The sequence below is a fragment of the Athene noctua genome, chromosome 2, assembly GCF_965140245.1.
Source record: "Athene noctua chromosome 2, bAthNoc1.hap1.1, whole genome shotgun sequence".
NCBI lineage: Eukaryota > Metazoa > Chordata > Aves > Strigiformes > Strigidae > Athene > Athene noctua.
The window spans coordinates 32151133-32178691 of NC_134038.1; the positions used below are offsets into that span (position 1 = coordinate 32151133).

Sequence of the window (27559 nt, forward strand, 5' to 3'; positions counted from 1 at the left end):
CCTTGTCTCCCCTTTACCTGAAGCATGAATAAATGAGATAATGAGACACATGCCAGTCATCCCAATTACTTCGTATACATATGCATATATATTCCCTAACCCGCTCCCTTGTCTCTCATCTTTCTGTCCTTTTCTACAGCAGTCTCTGGAGGATGGGATTATCCTTTGGTGTGTATTTAGCGTGTTGACGCTGCTGCAGTATGAATAGCATTGACTAATGGTATATGTATTTTGAAAAACTAGAGCTATATTGTAGTGTTCATTTGTGCTAGTAAAGCCTGACAAATTACCATGTAGCCTAGCTTGCCATCACCCTCAATAGTGTTTTCCTGCCTTCAGGTTGTCATTGCATAGTTTTATATTTTGAAGTTGGAAGAAAAGATAAAATGTCATTGGTATGGCCTCTAGTATTTATTTAATGCTTTTTATACTAATGTTAATGTGTTCTGAATAATGGTTTATGGGAAAGATGTGCTAATTTAGGTAGTGGTGATAGTATTTTGATCAGGTGTGTAGTAAATGGAGAAGTTGGGGGGTATTTTTTTTTGAAGGCTTCTCCATCTTTCTATAATTATCAGATAGATAATATGAACTTGCCAGATCCAGGATGCTAATGACTGCCTTCCAGCTTTTAGAGAGACAGAAATTATACACTAGCAGTGCCTGAACAGTATTCTGCTTTCGTAGTGTAATAAAACATACAATACTCTGCTCTCTTGCCATTGCGTAAACATCTATGAATATGTCCCCAGTCTTTCAATACAGAAAATAATGACAATGAAGCTGAATTTACTTTAGGAGTACTCAAATGGCTATTGATGGCTTGGGAATGCTGGGTTATCAATAGTAGATGAACTGCTTTGCTGTTGTCTGACACTTTGTAGGGGTGTCTCATGAATCATTTTCAGATAAAAGGTAACTGCTCTGACTGTCCAGTTTTGCTCCTTTAAATTGCTACATTTTTCATCTCTGTCTGCAGATTTTCTCAAGCAAGCTCTCTGTGGCTGAGAGGCAGGGTATTTTCTTAGCAAGACACCTTTTTTGAACTGGCTCTGAACTGTGCTGCCTAATTAAAGTCAAGGCTGCTAAGATCATAGTGTGCAACGATATCTGCTGTGCTCTCTGTTCCACAGGCAACTTAGTGCTGGTCTGTGCTGGGCCATTAGGAGGAAGGTAAAGAAAACTGGGTTTGAGTAATATTCTTAAATATATCACATACCCTTGGTGCCTTGCACTTGGGTCTAGGCTGCTGGAGAAAAGTGCACTCTGGCTGTTGTGCCACTAGCTATTTTATTAGTTTCATTTTACTGTATCTCACTTTTAAAGGAATAATTTGCAGTCCACTAATCCCTCTGTTATGAGGAGAGTTCTTTACGGTATTTATTTTCTTCTAAAATGAGATTGGTATGGGAGATTACTACAGAGGAACATTGAGACCTTTAGTCTATTACCATTGCATTGGACCATGTAGGGAAGGGAGCAGTTTGAGGTAGCAGATCAGCCTTTGGATAAAGAAAAAAAAAAAAAAGCAAAAAGTGGTAGAAGCTGCAGCAACAATGTTCTTGAATCTGCAGGAAATCACCTACTCCCTCGTTAATATAAAACACTCCTAAAATTACCAGAGTTTTTGAAATTGGTTTCTTTGTTTCAGAAGTAAGCGATACAGCCTCAAGGCAAGGAGTGGCTCAGATTTACTGGGATATTGCTACAGAAAGGTCTCTGGAGATAGGAAACAGTAACCTCACCTCTTTTTTTAGCTCAAGACCTGTGAACCAGATCACACGTTGTTGGAGACTACCCTGCAGGACATGGGGAAATTCTGGGAGAAAGCTTTTATAAGCTTATGCTGTTTAATTTATTCTGAAAATCCATAAATTAGATACCGCTGTTAATAGTGTGTGTTTTATACTGGTCAGTGTTCTGAGTAAGAGGGGAGGCTCAAGTTGTCCTGCGCTTCTTTCAAGGTGCACATGGTTAAACTCTTGCCGGATACCTTTTTGTGTCGTACAGTTTCAGTATCTGTAACAGTTGGACTTCTCTAGCTAAAGTGAGGACTGAAAAAAATGTTGCCTGAGGCTTTAAGGGTGATTTGGGCATGGAAGTCCCCGTTCATGGGTATGTGGAATACCAGGAAATTGGCTTTTATGGTTTTGGATGACTGCTGCGTATTCTCTTGCCTCTCCTATCTCCCTCCCTACACCAGACCTTCCCTTGAACTTGCTCTAGCTGATTATATGAAATTAGACTTTATTGGAACGACTGCATCAGGCAGCGGTGAAGTCTCCCCCACACACTTTTTTCCCAGTTGCTAAGAGGCTGCTGTTGACATCTAAGTGTATTGCTGAGTTGCTTTAAAAACTACTTCCGTAGCGGGTCATGGGAAAGGTTTTCAGCGCAGTATTTTAACCTGATGTGCCTATAACTCTAGCAGCAGCCATCAGCAACACCACCTCTGCAGCTTTTTCAGTAAAGAAGTAAATCTCACTGTCATTTTTTCCTGGACTCTGCATGCCAGTTCCATGAATTAAAATGCACAAAGAGAATACAGCATGAAGGGAGGGTGGTTGTGTACCTGCCAGTTACCATGGAAATAACTAAGGGCACACTTAGACCAGTGGACCCAGGAGCACTTGGATGTGGGTATACAGCGCGTGTGACTGATCAGGGCATGACCGAGGCGGGTGTCCTGCCTCTTGTCTCTCTTCCTCCCCTGCAACATGGTTCTGCAGGGATGGCATCTGAGTGTGGGGTTCAAAGGAAGCCCCACACATCCCTGCTTCACCAGGAAACCTGGGGAGGGGCATAGTGACAAGAGTGCCTGAATATTGCTTGGCAAGTTTCAGATTTTTGTTTACTTCAGTGAGAATTTTTTATCCTTCCATCACAAGCACCAAAAAGATCTGGTCACCCATCTTGTTTGTCTCTTTATTCTGCAGTCTGCCAGCATTGTCCCTGTCTTGTCCAGCAGAAGTTGAGGGGCATTTATTCCACCCCTATGGTTGTACCTGAGGTACAATCAAGGATGGGAGGCGTCAACATGCTGCAGAGCTGTAGCTGAGTCCTCACAGCCTCTGGCAGACACTGAGTGTCAGAGATTATGGGGCAGGCCAGTCTGGTTTTCCACTGGGAGTAAGGACTCCCTGTGGCAGACCCTTGAGTCATTGCTGTGTCTAAAGAAGACAATTTGAACAAAATCCATAGCTTATGCAAACTGGTATCACATCATTAACAGGCACAGAGTGTTACCATTTCGTATTTTGAAATAATTACCCTGTAATATCAGTCCATTTTATTACTCTACTGCTTTGTGCTATTGGTGCCAGCAGAGCTGAGAAATGAGGTAAAGCAAAAGGTATGTTCTAGCCCAGCTGTCCCCAAAGTGTATATTTTACTGTGGCTGCGTACCTATGCTCCTTCGTGGACTTTGCTCTGGAGGGGAGTATGCTTTAATGGTACAGACTCTTCTGCATCATTCTGACAAAAGATGGTCTCTTCTGACCTTCTCCTTTTGACTAGACCTGTTTCTTTCTTCCCCTATGTCATTTGTCTTTTCCTAAGCCTTATTCTTGCCTGTTTTCCCCACTTTTACAAGTCTCCTAGGTGTATTTCCATCCATAGCTTCCTATTTTAGCAGTCTGTCCATTTTCTCTTTTTGCCCAAATGGATTTATATTACTTTCCTGTCTTTTGCTTGACTCCCCATTGTTTCTAGCCTCCCATACAACTCTCAGGTCTCTGTTACTGCAGCCTCAGCTCTGTGTCCTCCTGTCTCTGCCAAGCCAATGCAGATTTCCCTTTGTACCAGCTGCATGTTGGATGGGTCTCAGCTCACCCTGTTCTCATCCAAATAGTTTCTGATCTCACTCTCCTTTTTCACCCTTTTTTTCTGCTTAGCTTTTGCTTAGAGCGACTATCTCACCCTCTATCCTGCTTTTCTCTCTGACTCCCCAGCCAACTTTCCTTGCTTATGCTCATCCATCATCTTCCTCACTTACCTCTCAGTCCCAATTTTCCCCTCTTTTCCTTACTCTTCTCCTGTTTCATCACTCTTTTTCCTGTTTTCACAGGATTACACCTTTCCTATTTCAGAAGGCAGTAAAAAGTATCTCTCAGACATACTTTTTCCTAGGTCATGTCAAATCCCTGCTTCAAAGAGTAAAAATACTAGAGCTTGTCAAAGAAAAAGGATGCCAAGACATTTTAACTTGGGCAGTGAAAAATACTTCTCTTTGTCTTTATTTTCGGCAACATGTGCATCATTTTAATGGAGATACCTGAAGTGACATTTAGCAAGAGGCTGCATTTTTTAACAGCTGAAAGTGGGTCCGAAAAGGGGAAAGTGGCAAATAGCTGTAATGAGCAGCACTGCTGCCAGCCTCACCTCTGGTACTTATCATCAGGAAATGCCATTACAGTCTTCCAAGTCCTTTTTCTCAACATGTTGGCAAATATGTAGTCTTGGGGAAGATTTAATATGATTCTGCAAATTTTACAAGGTTCCCAGCAGAGTCACTTGTCCAAGGAGAAGGAGACGTGTGAGCAGTGAATTACTGCCTGCCTTTGTGACTTGTAAGAGTCAGTCAGGGAGTGAGAGCCCCGCTTTGGAGTCGGAGCTTGTTTGGGAGTCCCTTGATGGTAGGACTCCATGTGTATGTGTATATAAACATATATTTATTTATTTTTATATATATATCCTAATCATCCTTGCTCCAAGACTAGTTATATATACATAAATAAAAAAAAAAAAAAAAAGACACCTCACAATTTACAGTACCCTGTATCACCATAGCCTTTCCATTTTATAGAAGGGTCAGACTGTGATGCTGATATCCAGAAGAGGGTTGGCAATACTGCAGAAAATTCACAACTATTGAAATAGATTTCTGGCTTTTTAATGGATAAACTCAGAAGTTCTGCCAGCCTCATACTGTACAAGGTCTGTCTGTCATGTTGTACTTTTTTCCAGATAGTAAAAGGTAAACACAATCCTCAGTGAATTGTTAGTAAGAATAATTCTTTCATGCCAGGAAAAAAAGTGAAAGGAAAAATGAGCTGCATAAGATTTGCCTGTGACATTTAAAGTCTAAATCTGAGTTTGTCTGAGTAATTTATCTTTGGGTATTTGCAGGAGGGTGAGCAGGAGAATATGAATGAGTGCATCTCAGTTATGTCTGAGCTTTCTGATAGATGAAGAGAATTTTTGGTGACTCCATCTGGCTGGAAAGTCTATCTCTGTGATCTCTTCTCTGGCAGATGGAAGATAACACTAGGAGGAGTCCTTTGATTATCAAAGCATGGGAATTACTCCAGTGCAGTATTACCCTGAGACACCACTTTGTTTCAGAGTGACAGGTGATGTTTCTGGGATGTTAGAGAGAGCTGATTTCCTCCTGCTGCACTGAACATGTGTACACCAGATTTTCTTTGGCAGTATTAAACCTATCCACCTTCTATATCTGTCGCTGTTGAGGAGGGAAATGAAAATAAAGAGTATCCATGTAGAGAACATAGCAAGTACAAAGGGACTGAAGGAAAAGGATGTGTTAATCAACTTCATTAATTTCTTTTACAGTCTGTTTGGATTCTTGGAGGTTCTATGCACTACTTTTTGAAACATGTAAAAGATGATTAGGCTGACATTAATTGAAGTCTTTCCTGACTGTAGAGGTTCTTTCTCAAAGAGCGTAGCAATTTTGTTTCCCACTACTGTTGGCTTCGTGCTTGCCCACGTGTTTGCAGTATCCCATTGAGCAACCTGACAAGACTTCTCTTTTCAGTGTGCAGTGTTGCATGTGAACCTACCAGCAATCCTCCATCCAAACCTTCCTTTAATTTCTAGGAATAAGATTCAGCTTATTCTTGTGAGTACAGAAAGTTAACTAATGGAGCCAACGTCAGCCTTCTGTGAATTGCCTGCCACTTTGGCATGTTACCTGCGTGTAACCATCAGAAAGCAGCTATGCGTGTCAGTCCTTGCTCAGAGGGAGAACAAGAAAGGAACGTGCAGCCATGGGAATCATGGTTCAGCAGGGCTTCCTCTAGTGTCTGGAGAAATGCGGGCTGGAAGAGACAGTCTGTACCCTTTTCTGCAGTGGAGCATGTTCTGGTCCATAGTAGGAGGGTCCACGTGCCACATAGCACTTTTGGGGGAATGCTGCATTTCCAACAGGTGAGCCTGGAGCACTGTGCTTATTTCTCATCTGCTTTTCCCCACAATTGCATATCACATAGAGTCACTTGAAATACAGCTGATTTTGCCAGCTGTTTGCTGGTGAAAGGGCTGGAAGGCATGTCCTGTCAGGAGCGGCAGAGGGCTCTGGGTTTGTCTAGTTTGAACAAAAGGAGACGGGGGGATGACCTTATTGCTCTCTGTGGCTTCCTGAGAAGAGAAAGTAGAGAGGGTGGTGCTGATCTCTTCTCCCTAGTATCCAGTGATAGGATACATGAGAATGGTTCAGAGATGTGCCAGAGGAGGTTTAGACTGGACATTAGGAAACATTTCTTTACTGAGACGGTGGTCAAACACTGGAACAGGCTTCCTGGAGAGGTGGTCGATGTCTCGATCCTGTCTGTTTAAGAGGCATTTGAGCAATGCCCTTAACAACATGCTTTAACTTTTGGTCAGCCCTGAATTGCTCAGGCAGTTGGACTAGATGATCACTGTAGGTCCCTTCCAACTGAACTATTCTATTCTGTTCTGTTCTAGTCTAGTCTGTTCTAATATTTTACAGTCTGGACACTGACTGGCTGTGCAGTGGAATTCACCTGTGCCAACAATACAGAGCAGACCATGAGGTTAACAAAAGCCATGCCTGTGAGACCACATTTGCCTCAGTCACTGCTCCCCTTGCTCTGGAGGAGGTTAGAAGAAAGTCATTTGAGGTAGCCCTTTCCTACATACAGACTGCCTACCCTATCACTGTAGATCAGGGTAGAGTTAGTGACCAAGTCACCCCTCCATCCAGATTCATAAAGATGGGTAAAGGTCATCTTTGTTCTTAGGAAATACTCATGTCGGCTGTCTCACTGTCTGTCCACATGGGTGGTTGTGTATGAACTTGCCCCATATGTACCACATAACTCCTGTAGCCTCATCTGGAACATTAACTTATGTTTGTACAAGCAGTCAGTGCTTTGTTCCTCAGAAACCTGAGGCAGATCAGGAAAGATCAGGTTTTAGGGCGTTTCTGAAGTGAAATGAAGAATTACTTTCTGCGGAGCTTCCCTGCATAATTCACAGGTACATCTTGCTATCTGCCCAATCACCACCCGTTTCATTTCAGTTCTTGCTCAATCCTGGTTTTCAACATGAAATTCTTAATCAAAGCTCATGTCGTATCTTCAGGAAATGCCATTATAGTAATCTCACTGTTGGTCTTTCACTGTCTTTCAGTGCTCGCCAGTGCTAAACAATACAGAGGGACACTGTAAACATCTGAGGTTCCAAATGTCAAACCTCAAGATCCTGTTACAAAGAATTTAGGACAGCAGCTGGGTTACTCCACAAGCTTTGATTAAAATGAACATGTTTACTGCTTCTTAAATACTTTGGTTTAATATTTATAAAACTTTTCCTGCCTTAAGTAACTTTTGTGAACTTACTTTTCTATTAATACCCTAACATGGCTGTGTGTAATTGGCATGTCATTAATACATTTAATGGAATTTTGGTCTTGAATGTGATTCCTTTGGCACTCTTTCTGATTTTTTCTCTTTGCTATTCACATTAGCCACTTGAGACATTTTCTGATTTTTTTGGCATAGCATTCATTTTGATTTCATAGTTGATAGCATTATTATTTTATCAAATAACCTGATAAATTATTACAGCAAGTCTACAGCAGCAGCCAAAGTACTGATGCTTTCTAATGGCGCACTTTACCTCTGCTCTATTATCACTGCCCATTTCATTATTTGCAAGTTGATTACAGCTGCATTTCTCAGGGGCTATGAAATATTCAGCAGCCTGGACTAGCCTGGGGAGAATCACAGTCTTTGCAGCTGAACACCTGCCCTCAAAGGCAAAGAGGAACCAAAAACTTCTCATGTTTAAAACTGATGGGGAAACTCCTTCTTTTCTTTAGCTTTCCCACAACGCTGACTAGAGGTACATGCTAATTAAAAATTGCTGCTTTACTTATGCTTTTCATTGAATGGGAGGACGAATGGGAATAAATATACAACTACTGCCTTTCTGCCATACTTGTCTGGCTACAGCAAAGAAGGAAAAAAATGTTGGTGTAATTGCTTGTCTGTGTGTCAGTGTGAGGCTGTTGGCATTCTGGGTGGAGTTGGGAAAAAAGCTCTCTGTTAAGGGCAAAAATTAACACTACTGGTTATGTTCTCACACTTTGTCTCTTTGGAGGGCTCACCAACAATGATTGACTGAAATGTGCAATATTTTACCAAGTAGGAAACAGATAAGATTTTTATAAACAGGATACTCCATCATTAAAGTAACGAAACAATTGCTTTGACCTTGACGCTGAATGAGTAAGGCCAGCATTGTGATAATTGAGAATGTAGCTAAGCAACAGTTCTCCAGGAGCTTGCACTGCTTTATTTTTAGTAGACTACACCAGTAAGGGGGGGGGGGATGAATGAGCAAAGCAACTGGTTAATGCTTACAAAAAAGAAATTATTTGTGTCTCTGTGCAAAAAGTCGTAGTATGTGCTTATACTGATTTTAATTTGGGTTTACATCAGAAGAAAGTTATTGAATCAGTATATATCCTTCTGTGGTCTGAACAAGCCTGACAGTATCTCTAATTTCTTAAGCTGCTTTAGAGACTTGAGTCTCTTCTGAAAATTAATGGTGTAGGAGAAATGGCATATTACTTCAGACATGGTCTATTTTAGATCTATTTCTGCTTACTTTGATTGTATTACATTTCCTAATCCCACTGTACAGCCTAATGTATTTATTACTCTAACTTTGGTTTAAACTAGTCTTACAATACCATAGCAAGCTAGTTCCTTATGAAGTTAATGATGTAAGACCCTTTAAGTGTGAAATAAACATCCAGAGAAAGAAAGGTACTGTCTTCTAGCTAAGTCAATTTACAAACCAAGTTACTTTAATTTTTCATGTAGGTAATGCTAAGAAAATCAGTCTGAGAAGTTCGACATTTTTATTATGTAGGCATTGTAGGATTGATTGCAACCACATGGCCACCCTGTTATCCCATAACTAAAAGTATGTGTTGCAAGGCTGGTGCTAATGAAGTTTGTAACCTCTTTACCTCTCTCTGTTCCTAGTGAATCTCTCAGCACTGACCTGGATGCTCTTGCTTTAGATACCAAACCAATACAGTTACTAAGTAACAATGAGTTTCTCCTCATAAAACTTACGCAGTTGCAGAAATTTCTCTGAAGATACTGTCGCTGCATGGATATAAACTACCCTGACTTGACATATAGGAGCCTTCATTTCTGATTTGGTCTGTGAAATCCATAGTATTGGCAACATTATGTAGATAAGAGAATAAAAATGTCCTAATTTTCAGCCTAACTTCTTTATAAGAGCTTTGAAAGTCAGAAAATAGTAAACAGACAAAAATAATAAAATGGAGTTTAAAAACTGTAGTAGTTACTCCCAAGTATTTTATATGCAGAAAGGAAATCTTCTTCTAAAGTACTTTTCTCTGGATATGATTTTAAATTTGAAGGAACAGAGGAGAATGGATATTGTCTGTTATATTCTCATAGCGTGGCATAATTGAATTCAATTTTTATTTTTTTTTTCTAGGAGGAACCGTTTTGTCAGTACTGTGTATCACTTGAACATCAAGCTCTGCAGAGACTCCAAGGTAATTACGATGCATCTGCTTTTTGTTTCCTGTGGTGGTCGGCTTGGCTTTAGTTCAGTTTTCTGAAGACCCCTGTAATTTATGGAGGTGCCAGTGCTAAGCAATTATTGGGTAGCAGCAATGTTACAAGTGGCTTTTATAGAAGCTGTTGCTTACAGCTTCATGAGCCATGGTATGCTGTGCGAGGTTGCCGGTGTGTGTGTGTATAAAATAAAAACATGATAAATTTTGAAAATGCAGTTAATGTATTCATGTTTTAAAAAGCAGCCGTACCAGTCCCAGCTGAAAGGTAAAATCAGCCAGATTTGGGTCATTCAGGAGGTCTTTCCTTAACCCTCAACATCCTGCTCTTCTAACTGGTTGTCTTCCTGGAGCTGTGTGAGAGGCACTGTGTACTCTGCAGCAGTGGCACAGGCTTTCCTGCCCCAGACGATGGGAGTTTTGGTCAGTGGATCTGTGTTGGTCAAGCAGCGCGATGACCACCTCGCTGGAAATCACCATCTTTTCTCACTTTGCCAAGTTCTTAAAAGCTGTTTCTGCTGTTGCAGTGGCTGTAGATGCCGCAGACCTATATATCACATTTGCTTGTTTCAAAGCCTGTTTTGAAAGCATAGTTAATGAGGTCTCCATGGGAATGGACAGAAACTAAATAACGAAATAGACAGCTGGGGGTTCATATTTCATGTTCCACTGCAGAGGGTACGGAAAAGAATACTGTGGTTAGGAAGTTAGTCTGGGTGTGCAGTTTGCAAAGCATTATCTGGTACCAAGAAGATCCAGTCTTCAGTGTGTAGGCTGGTGTTGCATTCATTTACTGGAGATCGGATGAGATCTGAGCAACATCAAGTTTGTATTGGGTTGCCACTTAAATAATTATCATCTCTCAACACCTGTCAGATGGTGAATTTTTAAACACTCAGTTTTTATTCCAAGTATCCCAGCCCTTGCTGCGTGGCTGTTTCTAATAAGTGATGATACAGTACTGGATTTGGTTGTATGTAATGCACACAATTTGTGGCTGAGTTGAGAAATACTGGGAAGACTTCGAGTCCCTTTCTTAGCACAGTGATAGCCTTGAAACTTTCTGTGTAACCAGTGCTTTGCTGCCACGTACCAAGCAGGTTATCTTTACTCACAACATATTGATAATAACCACAAGCAAAAAACTTTTAAAGTAACCACATTGCACTAACTGACCCGGTGCATGCTCCTAGATTTTCCTAAAGGAAAGTTGCTCAGGCAAGCATACTGGTTTAACTTCTCCTTTGCAGAAATGGAAAGTGCATCTCTTGTAACTTACTAGGTTACCACAACTTGTCTGACCAGGTACCTGCTGAGCTACAGTGACTGGTTGTATGAGTTTGTGTAGGTATACTCGTGAGTCCCTCTCTCAGTCTCTTTTTGTTATCTGTACATAATGCAGAGATGCTTCAATCACAAATCCTGAGCCCATGAGAAATGCATAAATATAACTGACATATGATTCATAGAAACATTGCTTCTTGGTAGCGTTTGTCTTGAAAATTAACATAGAAATCCACGAGCTTGACCAGACACCTTAGAGATAATAATGTAAAAGTAATTTAATACCACTTATGCTATGGAGACTTACCTTGTGAAAGCCAGAGGACTGTGATAGTTGTCTTCAAATCTGTCAAAGATGGAGCATTTTAGTTCTGAACTCTCATTCTCTGTAAAGATTCTCAAATCTGGAAATTAAACACTTCTGAAAGGTGAGTGTTTTTTCTCTCTTCCCTCTTGAATAGCTCATCATTTTGGAAATTCTGATTGCAATAAAAATGTGTTGATGATTCTGATGCATGTCTGAAGGACCTAGATAACCTGAACTCTTGCATAGGAAATCAGAAACTGTGAACAAGTTATCATGCCATGTAATCCTCCATCAGTGTTAGTGAAGCAGTGTCATCAGCACACAGCTGTAGGTCCAGCTAATTATCCTTCCAGTTCAAAAAAGTCAGGAATCTTAGAGCTGAAAAAAACCCAGATTGTTTTATTTGGGTTCTAGGATCTTTTAAAAATCTGGATGTACTTTTCTGATCCTGTTTATAGTACTGCCAAGAAACAGCTGTTTGGCCTTGAGCGAGGCTGGAAACTGAGGGCAGGATCCTTTCAACTAGCTGTGTTGGTAGAGAAGTAGTATCAAACATTAGCCTGGCAGTGTGGGATTTTTGACTGTGTAAAAAACAAACAACCCCTCCATGGGTCACTTGACAGGTGTGGTTTAGTGACCTAAGGAAGTACGTTCAGATGGAGGTGGAGAAGGCAAGTGTGGCCAGTGATAAAGGAGGTGGGTGAACTGAGGTGTTTGTTCAGCTAGTCAGGCAGCTGAGAGTCTCTCAGTGTGCGACCACATCTTCAGGTACTGCACGCACAGACGTGTCCTGGTATTTCTCCCTGAGGCTTGTATGGCTCTGCCACGTTGAGGTCGAGAGGTTACAGCCAGCGTCAGTTTTAGGAAGTGTAATTATTCATTTAAATAGCATAAAAAGTATAAGAAAGTGCAAGTCAAATAGTCGTTGGTCAAGTGGTCCTGTCACATGAGGTTTGGCAGAAATACACGTTGTGCAGTCATTTTGTTAGAAGTGGAGGAACAACAGTTTCCTGTGATAGGTGTTGTGGGGTGAGGGACATGTGAGGGTGAAGAGCAGGGCAGGTGTCTCTTGGGTAGGTTTCTGTAGCAGAACAGCTGAGCTTGGTGGAGGCATGAGGTGTGTGGCTGAAGGAAAGTGTGTGAGCTGGGTGCCGATAGGAGAGGGCTCGGTGGCATCTGAGCCCTTGTCAAGACTGCGGGTGCACTGTCAAGAGCCTGGCCATGCCCGCTGACAGAAAGGCAGCAAGAAGGGGTGAAGAGGCACTTCTCTCAGAGTGGCTTTGGTGCATGGGATGTGTCGTTTGGTGCTTCAAATTTACAGCTTGCCTGTGTTGGAAGTTACCCAGGAATAGCTGCTCTAGAGGCTTTTAGTTTCCATTCTGCCTGTTTCCATAATAATGTTCACATGCAAACAATCTGCTGCTGTGCCCAGGGATTGGGGTTTGTATATATTCAGCATAAATAAAAAAAAATACAAGCTTTGTCCTGAGCCTTATCCTTTTTGCTTGTGTGGGTTTCAGGGGGTTTGGGGTTTTCTTTGCTCATTTGTGGGTTTTTGTTGGGTGGTTTTTTTGGTTTCTTTTTTTCTGGAAAGCCTCCTCTCCTTGTCTTTAGCATTTCACTTTCTTTGTGCTGGTAAAAGCACTTTCTATCTGTCTTGATGATAATGGGCTCCACCATGTTGGCTAGTGAGAGCCTCAAGACATCTCTTTATCTATCTGCTGCGTCAGTGGTAGCTTTTGTGTGTCTGCAGGTTTGCTTCCCTGAGATGTCAGGTTTTCCCCTCTGCTTTCTTTAGATTGCCCTTCCAGATGGCCAGCTCTTCTGCAGGAGTAAGCACCCCCAGGCAAGGGCACTCAGCTGCAGCTCCTCAGTCTGAAAGGGTCATAAATACATGAAGTTTGGGCTTTTCATTACACTGAACGTTAACAGGAGGAGCCGCCTTGTCAGCATGCTCCCAAGGGGAGGATTTGCACCAGAAGGTCTGCATAACAGCAGGGGGGTGTGAGAAAACCCCTTTGAGAGCAATGTCCCTGGGCTGGATGTTGGTGACATGGAGTCAGTGATCTCAGAGGTCATCTGTGGGTCTGACTACAGCTTGCTGTCTTGCCTTTACCTCTTAGTTTTCTTCCTCCTTTGCTGTTTGTGTGGCCGTGCTGCTGAGCCTGAATGCCTGTGAGTGTTGTGAAGGCTGCTGGCACCGATCACTGGCTGCTTGCCCCCTGTCCCAAAATAACCCATCCACCTTCTCATGGGTTTCCAGCATGAAGTTGATGTTTGCGAGGAACATGGTGGGAAGGCAGTATTTTTAGGGAGGTGAGGATCCATGAGACTTCAGCCCCGCTGGCCCTTGGAGAGCTGGGATGGGAGGTGACACACGCCATTGTCGGGGCTGAGCGGTACCTCCTGGCACAGCCCAAGCTTTCCTGGTGCTGGAGGACACAGAGGTGGAAGGAGGGAGGTACAGGAGTCAAGCTTGTGCAGGTCCACCTTCAGTAAGGTGCAGGGAAACAAGCAAACAATGATTCCTACTGATGCTGCTCGCTATATTGTGTGTTTAACAAAACCTGCCCTTCTCAGACATAATGTAAAGGAGTTAAATAACTGCTTCATGACAGCAGTTAAGGTCATCTTATATAGACCCATCCCGTAGAAGCGGAGAGATTCAGATATTGCTGTGGTGGGTTTACAGCTGCAGGGCTACAGTGGTAGTGTCAGACCAACAAACTGCTATGGCTGTGAAAATAGGCTAACATTGCAGGAATAACTAAAGCAATTATAGAATTGCATGAATGATTCATTTACCCTGCTTTTTGTTTCAGTTTTGATCCCAAGCCCTCTGCAAAAAAACCTATAAGACAATTTTGGAAGGAGGTGTTTTTGAAATAAAAAAATAAAGTCAGTTGTAATAACAGATTTATTATGCAGATGTGCACTGAAACTACTCCAGGAGGAACAGAGTAAAAAATCAGTTGCTACTGTATCTCTGTAACATGAATATTTGAAATTTGTAGATAAGTACTCACCAAACACTTTGCAATCAGAATATCTATTCACATTTTAAGAGAAAAATATTATTATTCTTCAAATAGGATACGCAGTGGCATAGTGGTAGTGCTTTCTTAATAACCCTCCTTTAAGATCAGTTTAGAAAGCATTTGTTTTGTTATTAAAATTACATATTTGAGACAGTCTTCAGCTGAACAACTGCCTAACACGTGCTAGACACATATTGATTTTTTTGTCTTAGCCCAACATTTCCCCTGGGCATCATATTATTTATTCATAAAGCAGAAATGATGTCTGACAGGCAGTTAGAGGGGTGTAGAGCTGTAGCCCAGAAACAATGTGAAAAGCTTTGCAAGGACCCCAAGAAATCAATGTGCTGATGCTAAAGAGCAGCCTTTTAATTCTGAGCACACGTTCTTGCGATCGTTCAGTGTGGAAAAGGAAATTTAAATAACAAATAGTTACTATTAAAACTGCAGGCCTAAATTTTCATTCATCTTTATTCCAATTAACCGAGCCAAGGTGGAAGTAGTCAGAGACGGCAACTAGCCAAGCTCAGACACCTCTCAGCCATAAAGCAAGCTTGCTGCTTTAGCCCTGATTTGCACATTTGTATGTAGATTTCTGTTGGAAGTAAGGTATTTTTATCAATAAAGATTTAAAACCTGAATGTTGTTCGGAGAGGCAGATTTTCCTAAAATGTGCATGATTCACAACCACTTACTGTAATTGAGTGTTAGACCGATGTCTGTACAGCAGATTAAAATAATAAATAGCTGATATTTTTGGAGTGTGAATGGAAATATTTTGATAAGCTACTCATTGTGATAGACCTGTTCGAAAAAAAATTAGGCAGAAGGAGATTTGTTCCTGTTTTGTTCATTCAAAATTAAATTACAGCATACTGTCAAGAAGTATTTCCTGGTGGAAGATATGTTTTATTTCCAAAAAATGTTTTGTCTACTAAAAAAACCACACCCCGAACTCAGGTATTCTCAGGAGAATTTTTATCTGACCTTATACTTCTCTCAGCAAGATATGTAACTTTAATTATTGAAGTATTATATTTGAAATGAAATAGACATCTGAATGTCTCGTCAAATCAAGCCACTATGGAATTTCTTGTCATTTAAAGCAGATAATGCAGTTGAAACAAAGCATGTCATCATGTAATTAACTATTTCATTGTATAAACACAAATAAAATGTATAAACACGAGGGAGATGAAGTAAATTTGTTCTGGCATTTCTTGACTTTCTAGTACTTGAATTTGAACCTGAATGTTCTTTGATATATAGGGTTGGGAATTTCAAAATTTGCTTTTCATATTTTGAGGGGGGGAGGGGAAACATAAGAAAATAATTAATTCCTAGTCTATAGACGTGAAAGTTACTGTCTTTTTCTTGGATAATAAGAAGATCATGTTATTCACACTGAAACCAAGGCACACATTAACCTCATGAAGCTGGGAAGTCAACACGTATTCCTTAAAGTGGTCTGCAGAACACCTTATAGTTGTTTTCCCTAGGGAAGGCTTTGACCTCCTCAATCATGAAACATCACAATAAATGCAATTTTAAATCACTCAACTGGGACAGCGTAGTCTGAGTCCATCCAGAATAAGTAAAAGTGTCTGAAGCATGCACATGGTTTTGTTTTTTTTTTCCCCAGGAAGTAGTCTTTAAAAGGAAGGGGAAAATATGCTATTTCGTTGATATCTTCTAGGAAGTCAAATGTATGCACTTTCACATTTAGTGTTCTGACAAATGAAAATGGCATTGGGGGAAGTACTGCGGTGTTGTCAAATGACTGTCTTTCATGGATTTGAAAATATGATTTCATTTGACTCAATCTGAAGAAAGTGTACAAAAAATGACATTTTTCTGGGCTATTGTACATGTTGCAATAGGCACATTTTTTATGGTTGCTATCTGATGAGAACATGAAGTCATGAAAATACTTCATTTCTCAAAAATGGAGGCATTTTGATTTGCTCTTGCCAAAACTTTTGAATGCTGCTGTTAACTTGCAAGAGTTACCATATATTTACAATCAGATTTTAAATAAGAAATGTACTGCATAGTGTTAAGGATGTCTGAATGTTAAGTAGGAATTTAAATGCCATTTTTCCAAACTGTTAAACTAGAGCTATAATAATAATTCTTTTAATCTATTTAGATAGCTAGTAGCCAGTCAGTTAATGAGGTTTGTTCATCCAAAGCTCAACTACATCTCTCTGCCTCTCTGAACTCTATTTTCTTAATTTAGGTCTGTCATTACTGTTGTCAGGATCGTAGCTCTTTGCTTTTGACAGCAGAAGAATACCCAGCCCCAGATAAAGCACTAAAACATGAATACACACATTTTCTGCTTCACCAGCCTGGAGTGCTCTTCAGGACAGTCAGGCAGAGATGTCTGCGCCAAAGCTGGTCACCCGAGGTCTCCCTCTATTCAGGGAGGGAAGTAGCTACTTTTAGGACACAGTCCATTTAACTTATTTTGGAGGCTTATTTTGTTGTAATGTAAGTTCCATCTTGTAAGAGCCTTATAGGATGCTGTAGTCTGAAGAGAGTGTAGACGCCCAGTTGTGGGGTAGAATTCAGCTTCAGGCTGAGACACTCACATTGTGTTACTTCTGAGCAGCTGGGTCCTTCCTCATTTGAGCACAACATCCCCATTCGAATCTGTGGAGATGTCATCCCTGCAGCCCGTGGAGCCTGGGAAGCCGTGCCACTCTCCCGGAGCCCGACGCCGCTCTGTGGGATTGCTCGCTATGGACGAATGACTGGGCTGGACAGGAGACTGTGATCTTGTTATCAGGATGCTGCGATACACCGTGCTTTTCCAACCTACAGTTATTTAGGACAGCGATACATTAGCGAGCTAGTATGTTACCTACTGGCTTTCCTTGGGTTTTGATTCTTAGTAGCTTTTAAAGAACATAGTGAAGAGCACTAAGCAAAACGATGAAAGATAAGCCATATTTTTTACAGGCATTTCATTGTTAAGGTTTATGCGAATACAGTAAATCAAAAAGAGTTTCCTTAATTTTGTGATGATATTTGTCCCTGGAATTGCTTTCTTCTGAGAATTTCTCCTTCTTTGCTGGAACTTTTGATGAAAAGTGGTTGATTTCGAAACAACTGGGAAGAAAATGTCTGTTGCCTTTTTCTATTTTTACCTTTTTTTCTCTAAACAATAATCTACCTAATGTCAGCATGTCTTCGGTGAAACACCTTGCCTCACCAAACAAATAGATATTTTCAGAGGCTTAGTAAGAGGCTGGCAGATACTAGTCCATCTCACAGGTTAGCTGGATAAAAGTCTGTTAAGACTGTCATCTACTGAAAGGCAAATGTGCGTTAAGACCAAGGTTACTGAGCTCAAATGGACTCCAGATGCCTCTGTTCTCTGTAAAATGGCTGAAGGGAGACAACAGAAAAAATATTATCTGAAATATTTTCTAACAGAATTAAATAGCAAGTACATATATAAATCAATTTATAAAAGACCAAATTAGTTGTGGAACACAGAAGTTTCCAAGTATTGCATACAGATATTTTAGGAGTCATTAGAAGATAGTAACACATGAAAAAAGACAACTTAGCTAATGATGTCCTGGACTTAAAAAATCAAATCAACTGTGAAGGATGTTGAATAAGGCATGCTTCTTTCTCCAGAGATGTCTGTGTACTGAGAGGTGTTTAGGAGCCAGCCCTAGGGATGCCTGTGTTCATGAAGCAATGCCACCCCTCAGTTCCCTGTCAAGCATGGTCTACGTATAGCTTGTGTAGCTTTTACTTTTTTAAAATCTGCTGTAAAAAGAAATTTGGTTTCCTGTGAGCATTTCCGTAATATTCATCTAGATAAATGGTAGTAAAAAGCAGTCTGATTTCATATCCAAAGCTCTTCTGGCCCACCCATCCACACATCCCTCCAGTTCACCTGCAATATCAGCTCCATCATTGACCTGCCATGTATTCAAACTAGCATCTATGGGTTTTATTTGTTGCTACTGCTGAAGTTAAGGATTACCTGTGGGCAGACATCAACACACTTAACCTCATTTTCTCCTTTTAAATCCCTTTTAAACACTCCTCTGCCATAATCCCTGGGGGAAAAAAAAAAAAGAAAAAGTAGGTTAGTGATGTGTTACAGGCACTGCCTCTTGTGTTGACTGATGCTGTCTCTTTGTTTCCCTCTACTTCCTTGTCAACCACCCATATCTTATTGGACTTACTTTATGTTTAAATGTGACTCTCCGAGGCAAGAACCATCTTTTTTGTTCTCTCTGAGTACAGCCTCCAGCATGCCTGTATCCTGGCCTGGGACTCCTAGATGCTACTGTAATGCAGGAAAGAGAAAATAACTGTGATGGCTCAGTGCTCCACAACTTTCATAGGCTTTTTTTACAGCCCCATGTGAGCAAAATGAATGTTGTTATCATATGACAAAGGTGAAAAATGAAGGCATATGTCCATAATAAGGAATGGTCTTAAAATATTTCTATTTATTTTGAATGTCTGATCTGAAATACAGATATCTTTTGTTCTTACAGGCTTGTGGTGTTCCTTAGTATTTAATATCAGATCTCCCAGCACTTCCATTTGCAGGCTTATGTTCAGCACTGCTGTGGATCAGGGGCTTGGGAAATGGGAGGTCTGAGTATGGGCAGGATGTTTGCTCAGTGTTTTCCCAAGCATCTGTAGGAGCTCTTGGACAGAACCTATGTCACCAGTTTAATCATAACGCTTCCATAGGTCTCCTGCCACAGTGCCTTACAGATTATGGAATGAAAGAAACACGATCCTACGGGCTGGCAATACTCAGAAAATCAGTAATATAGGAGCCTTCCTCAACATCTCTGTTCATGTACCCCTGCTGCGTAGACCACCAGCTTTCACGTGAGGGTGTGATGCGTGCCTGGGCTGCAAGGACAGGCTGAGGCAGTACTGCAGGCCTTAGGAACTGTGCTTTTGAGGCAGCATGTGTTTTGCTGCACACGTGCGTGTGGCAGAGTCATGGGCTCCGCACGCTGCCACAGCGCTCGGCTGAGCACGGGTGGCTGCTTCTGTTGGGAGAGCATCAGCCTGGGCAGATTTGGGTGGGTTTGTGCTGGGACCACAAAAGGTTCATCCACACCTGCAAGTATGGAGGATTTTTACACCAATGCTATTGAAATATAAAGAGGTTTTTTACATAAAATACCTTACTTCTGTTACTATCCAGTAGTTTTCTTAAAATTTAAGTTAAAGAAGTATCTTTTATTATTTCAATAATGCTTATATTAACTGGAATAGCACTTTCTGTCAATAAATGTTTATTGAGGGACAATAGTCTTCCTGTAGATCTCATATCTCATAAAAACTCTTCAGTGTGCTGTTAAAAGCATTTGCTTTCTTTTATTGAAATATAGGGCTTACACACTACATGCTAGTGCAGGGTGGGATGAAGTTTAAGCTACCATTTGGGATAGGAATATTGTAATTGCCATTGAATCTATTTTTTAGTGTCTGTTCTCAAATCTGGGCATTGTAGTCTTACTATACAGGTTTTGATGGTGTTCCTTTCCTGAAATCATGCTAAATCTCAATGTATGGCTTTTTTTGGTGTATAGGAACATCATGATTTTAAATGCCACTGTCTATGAGTGTAAATCCTCTTTGTGATGTCTTCAGATCAGCTATTGCTCTCTCTCAGTAAAAGTGGAGGTCCAGATACTTCATGTCTTTGGCATGGAGAGTATCTCCATTTTGCGTGATAGACAGGAGGAATGCATCCATGACAGGCTGACTCATTTGATGATGGTGAATAGAGGTTGCTGGCATATGCTGCCAGAAAAGTTAGTGAATAGGGGAAAGTACATAAACATTATTTGCATATCTTCTGTATTTGCGGGATGTTTCTCAGTATATGCATACATAATGCATTTCTAATTAGTGCTTGAACAAAGATAGATGGGGCTACAGTATCACACTTTTACTGGTGTGAAAGAGGTTGTAGATTGAAAAGTTAAAATATACAAAGCTCAGTCTCTAGAAATATATGAAATAATAAATTTCTTGCTTATTGAGGAAGTCATATAATGGTTCTGTAAATAGAAATAATTTTAAACCACAAAATCAGAAGTATTAGGTCAAGCTTTTCCAAACTGAATTAAGATACATTTGAAAGGAAGATCTCTAAAATGCAGAGAAGTAAGTTTATTTCTGTTTCTCCAGAGAGTCTGGCTTGGACACCCATGTTCAGAGCAGAAGAGGACTTCAATACCTGTAGGACTCCAGCTGCAGGGACTTGTCAGCAAAGCTGCCCGTTACCAATGGCACTTTCTGTAATGTGGGTGCTGGGCTATTCTCTGCCATGCTCAGACCATCCATTCAATTTAAGCAACTGTCACATTGTACCAGCTTGACTCAGTAGTGACTTGACCCATCCATTATGTTCAGTTCTGTGACTAAACCAACTGTATTCTCTTCCAGCTGTATTATACATGGCATAACTTGATTGCTACTTGGGAATTCGGATTGACTATTGTTAGTCAGTTTAATCAGTGAAATATCCACATAATACTTACCTAGTTCTTCTAAAGAACGTATGGAGCACTCTCTACCTTGACACCACCAGGAAGGGATTTGGCCTTGGGCTTTCAGCCTTACCTCTGCATGTTCTTATGTCTGTATATTAAGAGACTGTATCTTGTCTGAAGCCATCCAAACCTTTTAACTACTTAATTTCATGGCCATCTATTGAACAAAGAAAGCTGCAAACCTCCCATTGAATATAAACTTTCTTCAGAGCTACCAAAGGACTTTTTTCAGACCTAGTGAAGCTGTAGTCTGCAACTTGCTTTGAGGTAACTGAAAAAGAAAACGGGAAGAATCAGTCCTATCAATATATCATTGCTATGTTTCTCTTTATAGGCCTTTTAAGCATGCCTTTGCAAATGATTGCCTTAAAGCTTTTAATGCTCTTGTGCTGCAAGAAGCTGAGCAATATTTTCAGTTCTTATTCACAGCATATACTCTTGGCATATATCCTGCAGTCCACATCAGGCAGAAATCCCCCTCGAATTAAATGGGCTTTTTGCCTGACACAGTCTCTCAATCTAACTAAACTAGCAGTAACACACTTAACTATAAATGATTTTTTTTGCTCTGGGCACATTCCCTAAAAATTACCCTCCACTAGTAAATACTTTACTGTATCAGTGAGATACAAGAGCTGTTAATTCTTTAAACTCAGTAACTATCTTTTATTTCAGGACTGGTTCTGCTGAAAGAGTAGTTTGATTAAAAACAAGCCTGAGAGTATAATTAGGACATTACCTTATGAAATCACTACCTTATAATATGTGAAATTTGACGTTCTTTCCCACTGAGCACCTTTTACATTAGAGATTGACATGGCCGGGTCTAGGAGGGCTGGGTTCTTTTTGGAATGCTTTTATTTTCCAGGTATGTATTAATATTGAGTAGAGGCTGATTCATGCTAGACTACATCTTTAGTATGGATTTAATTCCACCAGGAATTGGGGTAGTGAAACGTGCTGCATGGCAGCTGGCACAACAGCATTTTTAATCAAATAATAGATTCCAGCTGGTGGGGAGTCAACTCAGTTCTGAAGCAGATGTGACTTAATGCAGGTCTTCCTTATTTCTTCAATAAATTGCATTACCTTTGCATATTAAACAAATGTAAATGGAGGAGGGGAAGTGAAGGAAAGCAAATTTGTAGGTTTGCTAGAAATAAAACTAACCATTATAAATCCATAAGGAGAGTTAAACAAGGGAAAATAGTGGGGTTTGTGTTCTGCATGGTAAATTATCATGGACTCTTCTCACATATCATGAAATGATTTCTGGTTTGAAGGTGTGCTGGTGATTACAAGGTTCATTTTCTATACTCTGTCCTTGAATACCACATTTAATGCTCTTCAGCTACCTACTAGTGTCACTGTCACCAGAAGTCATCCTCACATTAGTCGTCAGTCTTTGCACGGTACTTACCTTGGTTACAGTATGGTGGTGTGAACAATTAACCCCAGCAGCAAAGTGGGGGTCTTTCTGGTGTCACTAAACTTATGTTTGTTTCAGACAGGCCTTTTTCAGTAGTGTCTTTTTCTCTGCTCTCACTAAAAATGTAAAGATTTTGATAGGATTCAGATAATGAGGATCTTATTGATACATAGAGCTGAAACAATATGATTGTGCTGCAAAGCCAAATGTAATGATATTGGAAAGGTCAGTGTATATTGGAAAATGTCAACAGGTGCTGCATTTTCAATGATTTTTCTCGTTAGCTTCTATCCCACGATCTAATCTCAGCACTTAGCCAGGACAAGCAACTCATTTGTCACTTGATGCTTCCCGGGGCTTAGTTCATGCTGTTGGAAGAAATGGCAAATGCCAAAAAAACCCCATAGAGTGGCTAAGGCTTTTTCTTCTGCTCTTTTTCTCCCCGTCTGGAAGCTGAAGCGATACACTGGCCTTTCTGTTATTTACTGTTGGGTGTTCCTCACAGAACCAAGGTGAATTTCAGCCTTACCCCACCAGAATCAGCAGCATCTCGGTGGGAGCAGGTATCCCACTGTCCTATACACAGCTGAGAAGTGTAAACCTTTGATGAGTTGATAACTCCCATCCCATTAGCTAGAGCTGCAGAGAGTTGATATTTCACAGAGTCCAAGCTGAAAGTAGAGTATGAAAAAGCATGTCTGATGTGAGGACACCCTTTCTGAGCTCAGTGATCCCCGTTCCCTCCCAGTCCCCCTGAGGTCACTTGTTTCAATCAGGAGCTGCGGTATTATAGCAAGATCAAAGCCCTTGGAAGCAATCAGTCCTCTTTGTGATACCTGCTGAAAGTGTACTACAAGGTAAATTTTCCTTTTTTAAAAAAATAATTTTTTACTTTATCTGTGTGTTCAGAACTTCATCCTCAGTAAAAGTCCTATGGAAGAAGAATACTAAGGAGTATTTTTATGTATATGGATGCAATTAACATCAATCTGTTAATCCAGGCTAGCAAGAGAGTATTGATTGCAGATTTTTTGCACTACCTTCTGACAAGATGTAAGCGATGAGAAAAAAACAAAGCCAAATTGATCTCGTAATTTCAGGTGGTGTCTTCAAAATAAAAATAAGTATTCATATATCTTCAATTTATTGCCTTTATTATTTCTGTGATGATTCTGCAGTTATTGTCTGTTTCTGACATTGCAGTATATATTAGAGACCTTTTGTGTTAGGTCTGGTTTTGCCTTGGCTGCCTTGTTCCTCATGTAGCTTATTGATGCTGTGAGTAAGTTAAAAATGGTTCTAAATGTGGAAAATGCACCAAAAAAAAAAAAAAAGTAATCTGAGATATCACAGATACTAATAGGAGTTTGAAGGAGATAGTTAGGTAAGCTTTTATATTGAATGCTGTGGAAAGTTCATAATAAGCTTCTGTTGTACTTTGGTAGTTCAGGAGATGCCCTGGCAGCCTGGTTCCTTGTGTCTGTCACTGATCAAAACCCCAAATTTGTTTTGGTGCAAAATACTTTTTTTCCCTACACAAGCAAAACTGGGCATATTGGAAACATTAACAAAACAATACGGAGAAAAATTCATCCCAGAGCAGCCAAGTGTATTTTGGCCAGGCACTTCCCTGTAGCACCAAGAACTCAGCCTCACGTCTCTTGTCTGACGCATCCTGGACAAATGCTGTTTAATGCAGTCAGCAGCTTTTGGTGAGGAACACATATCTCCTGCTTTCTCCTGCTCTCTCTATTAATCTGGAAATCTTAACCCACATCTGGGAAATATTTCTAACATCAGCTTTCTTAGGAAGTGACATATTACTGCAAAACATTTCAGTCACCTTCAGTTTCAAACTGAATTCGATAAATTTAGAGCCAGCTTTGGTAATTTAAACTAACTTGGGTGAACACTGGATATCTTCACATTTTCAGAAGCCCCCTATGAGTTAACAGGCTTTATGTTCTCTAAGGTGTGCGGTGATGCACATCAAACACTTGATGTTGTGATGACCAAGTTAAAGATACGAGTTTGTCTACAGCCTTGTGACTGGAATGGCAGTACGCTGGTTTTCATTTAGATACATCGAGTTTTGTGCACCACCTGCAAAGATTTTGACCAACAATCTGGTGGTTTTAATCAAGTTGTGCCAGATTCGCAGGATTCATTTCAATAAAAACTGATAAATGAAAGGTAACAGATTACATGTTGGTCGTGTAGTTTAAAAAAGCAGCTATTTCAGAATTAATTAGTCTATTTATGAAATAATCTAATAAATATTTAATTATTTGTTTGATTCTTACAAACAAATACTTATGCTTGTAGATGCTAATTACATAAGCAGAGCCCTTCACTTTGCATGGGCAGAGTTATATTTGTGTTGAAGTGTTTGTTGTATTCGTGCCAAAAACCAACCAAAAAATCTCATTAAGATCTGATCCTTCAAACGTGCATGCACTTAACTTGACTGCTCAAATAATGTTGCTTTGGCAGTGTTGATTTCAATACTTTGATCATGAAATACCTCATGTAAGGGGAGGGGGGGGAATTAATACAGCAGTCGTGTTGATCTGTATAAACAGTCATTAATGAGTACATGTTGCACCCTTCCCTGGAGGCAGAAAACCATGTTTCTGCTGAGTTGATGAGTAAAATGAAATTGCTTACAGAAGATACTTACTGTCTTTAGATGCATTTTGCTGCTGCTATCTTAGCCTGAATTCGGACTTCAGAGTGACTGTTTCTGTATTTTCCTGTGCATGGATTTCTCTGGGCACTGCTCTCCAGCGTTCAGGCTCTTACTCTTGTTCGCCGTATGTTAGCTGCAACACCTTCGGCTCTGTTCCCTGAGATAGACTACAGATAGCACAAAGACGTTTCTAAAGGTAAACAAGAATATTACTTCATCTCTTTACAAGTAACAGAAGATAATTTGTTTGCCCAGTGGAGGAGGAATGTTTACTATCTAGCAAGGAAGGAAAAGTACTTTCCCTCCAGGCTTTACTAAAAAGAAAAAATTACTGCAGCTTAAAGCTGACTGGTGCCCCTGAACCTCTCATGTTAGATACCAGCAAATCCTCAACTGAGGTTTTGGAGATACAAAAGAGCCCTGGGATCTATCAGGGGATGGGCTGAGGCAAGATTAGGAGAGAAGTCTGGGAATAAAAATGAAAATCCATATAAAATTCATGAGGGGTGGGGAAAGGAGATCAACAAGATGACAAGGGTGGATTTCTGTGATTGTTGCTCCTGAAGGATGGCTGGCAAACACTCCACCTGACAGTATTTCGTATGCATTTCTGCCTGGCCAAGATCTTGTTTATAATTATAACAAGGTATTTGAATTTCTTCTGCACTACTCCTGTGTGGAGTTCTTCCTGCATTGGTTTTCATGTTTATTTTCTCAAAGGAGAAAAAAATTTGCAGACTGCCCAAATATTCGAAGAAGAAAAGCCAGCCGTTTATTTAAGCTGGCTCTCAATATGCAGAAAGTTGCCTCCAAAAAGAAAATGCTAATGTTTGGCTTTGGGCTTTCCTGGGAACACAAATAAACTGTTGTTTATTTTTTGTCTTTGGAGATTTTGTAGGTGTTTTTATTCCTTCCTTGTTCTTTTAAGCCTTTTTTGCTACTTACCTAGCATCTTACATAACTTTGATATTTATTTTTGCAATAGAGTAATTTACATGGAGATATGCAGGGTTTTGAGAATGTTTTCTTTACCAGTAGACAGAATAGGAAGTTAAAAATCATCTGTTTTCCATTCAGTATCTGTTTTGCAGTGCATGTTGAAAGAGACATATGCTGCCGCATGTGTGATGAGGCTAATTCTGTCTTTGCCTTAGTGGAGTCGTTCACGCTGAGCTTCCATTCTGATGAATTAAATGAGAAATTATGAATTTAGGTTCACAGTGGGCTCTTGGGAGATTGCTTTGTTACAGCACTGACTCCTTGCTCAAAGCTCTGTGAAACTCACCCAGCCCCAGGTCCACCACAGCCTGCTGCTGCCACTGTGCTCTGTTTCTTAAGGGTCATCGATGGGAAGCTAGGGGTGATGGAAGGCTTCGGGAGGCTCCAGCACTGCTTTGGGTACAGCCTTGCTGTGAAATTAAAATGTTGCTTTACCAAGACTCCAAAAACTCACATAGGTCAGACTAGTCTACCCAGAGTTTTGTTTTCTGAGGCTCCTGGTCGGCACACCCTTGAGCATCAGAGACTCATGGAAAGAGAGTAGCTGTAAAGGCGAATATTTGAGTGGGTAAGTTCATCCTTGACTCCACAGCATCTGCAGATTGGGTAATTCTAGGATATTGCTGAGGGTGGGCTGCAGCCAACCACATGGTCATTTTGACTATCCATATCTGAGCCTCAGTGAATGGCACTGAAAGATTTCTTTTTAATGGGCATGTTAAACATGGGATGAATTTAATTTTAATATTGTTGTTTAAAGTAATTTCTGATACAGATTATTCACTGGCAAATGAGACATTAGGTCTACCAAAATTTGGAGCTCATCCAAGTTTCCGTTCCTCTAAATACAGTTGATCCAAGTGATGGTTCAGCTGTGCACAGTGCTCTTCAGTACTTTAATGTAGATGAGTTGATCTGACTGTGATGATGAGTGCAATAGCTAAAACCCCTATACATTAATAACAAAATGTGTCTGCCATCACCTCCTTAAAAAAAAAAAAAAACTGAAACCCCAGTATGGTTGGCTATTCCTTTCATCCACTGCAAGTGAAAATTGCTTTAAATAAACATATCTTAAAGTTCCCCGTGAGCATTTTTATTGCAGAATGTAGTGTTACTATTGAATATCTGAAAATACAACAAAAAAATTATTTAAAAGAATAATGAAAAATTAGCAAAAAATCTAAGTTGGTATCAAAGAAAATAAACTAAAGCTTAGAATCAAACCCTCTATAATGAGGCATATCATATTTTATGCAGCAATCACAGTGTGTAAAATATTCTGGCAAAATTTCCCAGTTCAGGTAGTTCACTGTGCACTGGTACGTTCACAAAGATACTCGTGTCAGCTTTAGTAAAGTAAGGATAGTAAAATTCTTGTAGAACCTAAATGTGTTGTGCATGTATAGTAGAAATGTCTATCATGA

General features: G+C 40.3%; 1 protein-coding gene across 1 annotated transcript in view; it reads left to right on the plus strand.

Annotated features, from left to right (window-relative positions):
- Positions 1-27559, plus strand: part of ZNF704 (zinc finger protein 704) — a 249314-nt gene that overhangs the window by 17685 nt on the left and 204070 nt on the right. Inside the window, exon 2 of the mRNA XM_074898788.1 lies at positions 9748-9808. The gene's annotated coding sequence lies outside the window, so the exon portion shown is untranslated. The remainder of the gene's footprint in view (positions 1-9747; positions 9809-27559) is intronic.